Source organism: Spermophilus citellus (assembly GCF_964194105.1).
Source record: "Spermophilus citellus genome assembly, chromosome: 18".
Classification (NCBI taxonomy): Eukaryota; Metazoa; Chordata; class Mammalia; order Rodentia; family Sciuridae; genus Spermophilus; species Spermophilus citellus.
The window spans coordinates 7,147,567-7,155,394 of NC_138200.1; positions in this window are offsets into that span (position 1 = coordinate 7,147,567).

The window sequence follows — 7,828 nt, forward strand, 5'->3', positions numbered from 1 at the left end:
TCCCTCCTCTAATATAACCAGTTGACCTACCCATTAGTCTGAACTCCAGGACACTTTCAGGAGAAAAAGGGACATCATTAGCAGTTAAAACCACACCACGAGCCCCTGGGGCTGAAGGGGACACCCTGGGCCAAGGCCAAAGATGGGAGGAGGGTGCTGTGTCCGCCCCTGAGCTGCTCTGCTCTTCTCTCCTCACCAAGTGCTCCCAAGACCCTGCTCTCCCTGCTCCAGACACGATCCGGCACTGCACACTTCTCCGAAGCTTTTAGAAGGTTCTAGAAAATGAGGGGTCTTTACAGAGAGACCTCTCCAGGAATTTTGGAGGGGGCAGAAGGGGCCAGGGCCATGTCCCTGCAAGTGTACCAACAGGCCCTGGAGCTCCACAGGGCCCGGGGACAAGCTCCCGAGGGAGCAGGGAGGCCATGTCCTCCATACACTGGAAGCCTGGGACCTGGGTGGAGGGCAGCAGGAGGTCCCGGGAGGCATTCTGGAGAGGAAAGTCTGGGCTGGAATTCATGGGGTCTCTGATTGGATGTTTTTTTTTGGGGGGGAGGGCTCTGGATTTCTGGGAAGTCCCTGCATTTCTGACTGGATTTCTGGGTCTTGGGAGGGAATTTGCAGGATTTCACAAGTCTGCCAGAATTTCTAGAAGATTCTGACAGGATTTCAGGGGTCACCAGCAATATTTCCTAGGGGGTTCCTTTTAGCACTTGAGGAGGTTTGGTCAGGCTTTCAAGAGGTCTTTTAACAGAATTCGGAAGGTGCTGTTATTGGGGAACCTGTCCTGTGTTTGGGGGAGCCTTGCCAGGATTTCAGGCGGACTATGAAAGGGTTACTCTGGATAACCTTGCTGCACGCAGGGCGTACCTGGAGTCGTGTCCCAGTCTCGGGACACGGCTGGAGGCCACGAACGACAAACGGCAGTTGCGCGTGGTGGGAGAGAAGTGCGCGTGCAGCTTTCCCGCCAGAAACTCAAAGGGGCGGGGCGGTTCCGAGAAGGGCGGTGTCTAAGCCCCGCCCCGTCCGGACTCCTCTAGACGCAGGCGCACACCGCGGGCCGGCGCCGGCTCGCTCTAGTCAGTTACCTGTAAAGCTGTGGGCGCGCATGCGTAAGGGTGTCCAGGGCCGCGGCGCGCGACTGCTCCGCGGTCTGTTGCGGGTGGGGCGAAGGGTAGGTGGCTGTGTGGCTTGCTCTGCTGTGTCCCTTTCTGCCTTGAGCATTGGTGAAATAGGGCCGAGTAGCGGAGAGTTGGACTGAGGGATTCTGTGTCCATCCCCCATTTCTTATAGCCAACAAGCCGGGCTCTTTTTGCCCTGTATTCCGTGCCTGGTCGCCCTGCACCGTCACAATGATGTCTAGCCTCACCTTAACCCAGTCCATTCCTGGGCCCTTTTATGACTCCAGTCACGCTGTATTAATAGGTCCCTGTAGGCTTCTTTCTTAAACTATTTATTCCTCTTTTTTGGGGGGGGAACCAAAAAAAAAAAAAAAACCCTTAGATTTTATGGGTAGACAGATGTCCCATCGAAGGACTGGGTACGTAGTTCAGTGGTGGACTGCATGAAGCCCTGGGTTCTATCTCCACCACTGCGCGTGCACAAACACACAAACACACACAGTCCCATCCACTCTGCCCCCTTGCTAGGTTAGACTCCGAGAAAGAATCCTCTTGTTAATCCAACCATCAGACCAGCTGTCACTTCTTCAGAAAGCCCTTTTCCTGCTGCACTGTCCACTTACTCTGTGGTATTCGGTCCTCCTGACATGTTTCATCTATTTGGGTATCTACCATCCCAGATCCTACTCCCCTAGTTCTGTTCTGTGCATGAGGAGACTGGGAACTATAACAGGCCTGGCCTATTGTAGGCGCTTAAAAAGTTTTGTTGGAATGAATGAATGAGTGAAATTCAGGCCTCTTAACTACTGGGCAGTGAAAGTGATGATAAGGCAGTGGGCCTGAAGTCAGATATTCTTGGTTTGAATTTTGGCTCCATCTCTTACTAGCTGTGACCTTGACACAATGATTTACCCTTTCTGAGTTTTCTTACCAGAAATGGAAATCATGATGACTTGTTAAGGTGCTAATCAAAGGCTTATAGAACATCTTGTTAATTTGTAGTTATTATTTTGAATATCAGATGGTGCTTTGTTATAAGGCCTGGAAAGGAACCTGTTTGGGCAGGTGGTGTGTCCAGTGGTTAAAAAGGTGAGATGATGAATCAGGCAAACCTAGTGCCATTGCTGTGTGACCTTGATGGTTGACATTACCTTTCTGAACCTCAGTTTCTCTAAACTGGGACAAATATCCACCTCATGAGGTCTTGCGTGAGTTCAATAAAAATACATGTCATGTGGTTTCTCAATATATATGCAAGTATATGGAATCCCTTAGCTTTCTCTTCTTCTTTTTTTAGTTATTGGTGGACCTTTATTTTATTCACTTATTTATATGTGGTGCTGAGAATCAAACCCAGTGCCTCACACATGCAATGCAAGCATTCTAGCACTGAGCCACAACCCCAGCCCCTTTATTATTATTCTATTATTCATTCTGTTTATTCCTTCAGTTTTTCTTCTCCTTTTCTTTCCCTTTTGAGATCAGGCTTATTTTGTAAAATCTGGAAAAAAATGTTTTTAGAATAGTTGTAACATACATAAAGTGATAAATCTTAAGTTATGGCTCAATGGGATTTTTATAGACTAGTGTAAGATGCTGAGATCAGTTTTTGATGTGACTGGGCCATCCTGTGGGGTTTTCTTGGAGGAATTAAAGTCCAAGAGAGATGAGTATTCTGCTCTTTATCCTTTACTGCTTTCTTCCTCTAGTTGGTCTAAGTTAGGCCTTTAAGGATCCTGAGCACTAAAAGGACTGAGGTTTGCCCCAATCCTGTGCCCCTGCCACAAGAGAACATAATAATATAAGGTGGATACTAGTTGCTAATGAAGTCCTAAATGCAAGGGGTAAAACCCTAAAGTTAATAAAAGAAAATGTAGGGCAGTTGCTATGTTTTGAACACGTAATCCCCAATGAACAGTGTTGAGTGGAAACTTTAGGAGGGCATTAGGTCGTGCCCGCCCCCACCATTCAATAAGGCTTCTATCAGGAGTGGGTTAGTTACAAAAGGGATAGGGAGTTGGGCATCCTCTTCTCCCAGTCTCACATGCACCCACTTTGGCTTCTTCTTCTTTGGCATATCCTATAACCCAATAAAGCGTTGTCGTTGAGAGGGTGGAGAAGTCAAATGTGGCAAAGATTAGCCCCAGAGTCTCATGCAGCCATGGATTGGATGGATGTCATGTCAGTGCTACATAAATAATTTTTTAAAATAATGCTAGAAAATTTTAAAAAATAATGCTAGAGATCAAATCCAGAGTCTCTTGCTTGGTAGGCAAACTCTTTGCCACTGAGCCACATCCCCAGCCCTGAGGATGAATCTTGAAGATGGTGCTGGGAGAAAAATAAAAGCCCCATCAAATGAGATATGTAATACCACTGATGTAGATTAAATATACACACATAATAAGGCATAAACACAATATGCAAGAGTATTTATTGTTACAAATTTTATAGTGCCCACCCCCTAAAATTCATATGTTGAAAGCCCTAGCCTCAGCAGGTAACTGTATTTAGAAATAAGGTTTTTAAAGAAATAATTAAAATAAAATGAATTTCGTAGGGTAGACCCTAATACAATCTAACTGGTGTCCCTCTAAGAGGAAAAAATTTGGCACAGGCACGTATATACACCTAAAAGAGACCACAAGAGGAGAGAGTGAGAACACAGCCAAGTAGAGATACCCCAGAAGCAACCAAATGTCCTTGATCTTGGTCTTCTAGGTCCACAACAGAATATAATTTTTTAGGACACCTAGTCCATGGGTTTGCTCTGGCAGCCCTAGCAAACAAATACACTTATCAAAGACACACATCAACAGAATATATATTTGTTAATGGCACAGAGGTGAATGGGGAAAGTGAACGTTTCATCAAGTTCTGATGTTCCCCATGAGGACCATATTGATATGTTTTTTGGAATTACCAAATATATAATTTCAAAAAAAGGTCACTTTTATTTATACATGGGCATTCCTGGGTTCCTGAGTATGCCCATCTGTCCGTGGGGTGATCCAACCCTGAAACTGGGTTTCAATAGAGAAAGTTGTGTCTGGGTCCTCTGTGGGACTCGGTACTGGGAGACCCAGATCTGCCTTCTGGATGGTAGGCCATGGTGGGGGAGTCTCACAGGGTAGAGCAGATGTTCTGGGGAAGGACAAAGTGGGCAGGCCTCCAGAGTTAGGGTCCCATGACTTTCAGGTTTGACTGAGGCATCAGGCATAGCAGAGATGGAGTCTGAGTTAGGTATTATTTTTCATGGCTCCAACAAAATACCCATGGGTATTTAATAAAGATATACCCAAGTATGGGTATTTAATAAAGAAAATTTTGTTTAACTCATAGTTTTGGAGGCTAAAAGTCCAAATTGCATGGCTATGGTTCTGGTAAGGGCCCCTTTCACTGCAGCACATCGTGGTCAGAATATATTTAAAGAGGGCAACATCACATGGTGAGACAGGAAGCCAGGGAGTAGAGAGAAGCCAGCCTCACTCTTTCAACAACAGCCCAGTCTTGCAGAACTAAGAGGGTCCATGTGAACTACTAAATCTCTTTCAAGGGCAGTGGCCCAAACGACCTGATCATCTTCCATTAGGTCCCATCTCTCAAAGGCCCACCACCTCTTTATTGTTGCGAGCCATCCGTGGGCTGTGTGTGTGAGCTATGCACATTTGAGTGTATGAGTGGACTGGCCTGACATTACTGCCTGATTGGGCTGTGTGACATATGTGTGCTTTTTCTCTTGCTCTGCCTGTGATCCCACACAGCACTTGAGATGGGTGTGGCTTTCTAAGATGTCAATCAATCTGCTGACCACAAGACATCACCCAGCAAGACTTCACCTGTCAAAACCCAATCCCTCACCTTATTTGGGAGGAACTTTCTACCAAATGGCTTTTTCCCATAAAGAAGGGAGTTTCAGTTTGTGCTTGCTCTCTTGCCTCTTGCCTCCCTAGCTCCCCTTGCCCTCCAGCGTGGGAGCAGAGGTCTCATGGCCATCCTGACCCCCAAAAAAGGTATTTCTATGTTTGTGTGTTTTTTTTTTTACTTGCCAGCCCAGCCAGCTGGTGACACTTTATGCAGCCGCATTGGGAACCAGTGTGAACTCTTGGGGGACAAATCATATCCAAACAGACAGGGATACTGAGAGAAACAAGAAGCCACAGATGGAATTGGTATGTAAAATGAAAGTCAGGGAATGAGAGGAAAGAGATGAACGATAACTCAGTTAGTACCTGAGGTAGGCAGAATAATGGTCCTCCAAAGGTGACTGCCCTCTAAGTCCTGAAAGCCTGGGAATATGGTGTCCAGGTCCAATTCCAAGAGCCCTAAAAACAGAGAACTGTCTCTTGCTGGAAGAGGAAGAGAAGGCATACTAGAGACAGGGTAGGAGGGGAAGGGAGAGGGATTCCAAGTATGAGATTGGATTGCCGGGTCTGAGATGTTGGTAAGCCTGACAGAACTGGAGAAGGGCTTCTTCTCAGTTAGGTGACACCCAGCTACCAGTGAAAATACACGCAGGTCTCAGTCCCAGAAGCCCAAGTGTGGAGAGTTATTCCATGGTCTATCAAACAGTAGTTTTCAGGCTGAGCTTGGTGGCACACAGCTGTAATCCCAGCAGTGCAGGAGGATCAAGACCAGCCTCAACAACTTAGCGAAGCCCTAAGCAACTCAGTGAGATCCTGTCTCTAAATAAAAATATAAAAAAGGGCTGAGGATGTGGCTGAGTGGTTAAGCAGTCTTGGGTTTAAACCTCGGTACAAACAATAACAACAACAAAGAAAAAAAAACAACAGTTTTCAGGCTGTGCTTAACACAGAGTTACTCCATTTTATAAAGCAGTAATGTGCCATGAGTTACTCCACTTTGAGTAACTCCACAGGTGCCAAGGTAGCATGATTCTACATCTTATTTATGCAAGTAAACAAACAATACTTGATAACTCGTGTCAACTTACCAAATTAAATCATGAGCACATGTAAAAAAAAACAGACAATAGCTTGTCAACCTAATCAAACATAACCATCTCATTTAAGATCCATAAAATAAAGTGTATCCCAAGAATAGACACAGTGGCACCCTGACCCTGTCACCTGTTTACTTGTCTTGAATCTTGTACAAGAAAATTGCAACATGGATGAACCTCTAGCTCTCTGACCCTGGGTTTCAGCTCAAGAGAGGTTTATGCTACTGGTGACAGTAATGCATGACTCCTCACTTCAAGCTAACACTTCAGGCTGACATTGTAGTAACTGCCATCCATTTGAATTCTTTCCTTTTCATCTCTGCTGAATTGTTTGGTTAAAACCCTTGTATGTCATTCCTTATAGATACAGAAAAAGCAATCATGAAAGTCATTTGGAAAAAAAAGAGACCCCCAAATAGCCAAAGCAATCCTTAACAAGAAGAGTGAAGGAGGGGGCATCACAATACTAGGCCTTAAACTATACTACAAAGCTCTAGTAACAAAAATGACATGGTATTGGCACCAAAATAGACATGTAAGCCAGTAGTACAGAATAGAAGACAGAGTCAAACCCACATAAACACAATTATTTCATCATGGACAAAGGAGCCAAAAACACACATTGGAGAACAAATAGCCTCTTCAACAAATGGTGCTGGGAAAACTGGAAAGCCACATGTAGCAAAATGAAACTAAACCCCTATCTTTTTAAATAAATTAAAAAAAATTTTTTTAGATGTTGGGTGGGCCTTTATTTTGTTCACTTATTTATATGTGGTGCTGAGAATCGAACCCAGTGCCTCGCACATTGCCAGGCAAGTGCTCTACCACTGAGTCCAACCCAGCTTCTAAACTCTTTCACCATGCATAAAATTCAACTCAAAAAGTGGATCAAGGACCTAGGGATTAGACCAGAGACCTTATGCCTGATAGAAGAAAAAGTAGGCCCAAATCTTCATCATGTTGGATTAAGCCCCAACTTCCTTTCCAAGACCTCTAAAGGACAAGAAATAAAATCAAGAATCAATAAATGGGATGGATTTAAACTAAGAAGCTTCTTCTCAGCAAAAGAAATAATCAATGAGGTGAACAGAGAGCCTACATTTTGGGAGCAAATTTTTGCCACATGCACATCAGATTGATCACTAATCTCTAGGAGATATATATATATATATATTCAAAAACCTTAACACCAAAAAAAAAAAAAACCCAAACAACCCAATCAATAAATGGGCTAAGGAGCTAAACAGACACTTCACAGAAGAAGATATACAATTGATCAACTCAATATATGAAAAAATGTTCAATATCTCTAGTAATTAGAGAAATGCAAATCAAAACTACTCTAAGATTTCATCTCACTCCAGTCAGAATGGCAGTTATCAAGAATACAAACAACAATAAGTGTTGGAAAGGATGTGGGGGAAAAGCCACACTCATACAATGCTGGTGGGACTGCAAATTGGTGCTGCCAATCTTAGAAAACTTGGAATGGAATCACCATTTGACCCAGCTATCCCACTCTTTGGTCTATACCCAAAGGACTTAAAAACAGCATACTACAGTGATGAAGCCACATCAATGTTCATAACAGTACAATTCACGATAGCTAAACTGTGGAACCAACCTAGATGCCCTTCAATAGATGAATGGATAAAGAAACTGTGGGGCTGGGGTTGTGGCTCAATGGTATAGGGCTCGCCTAGAATGCTTGAGGTACTGGGTTCTATCCTTAGCACCACATAAA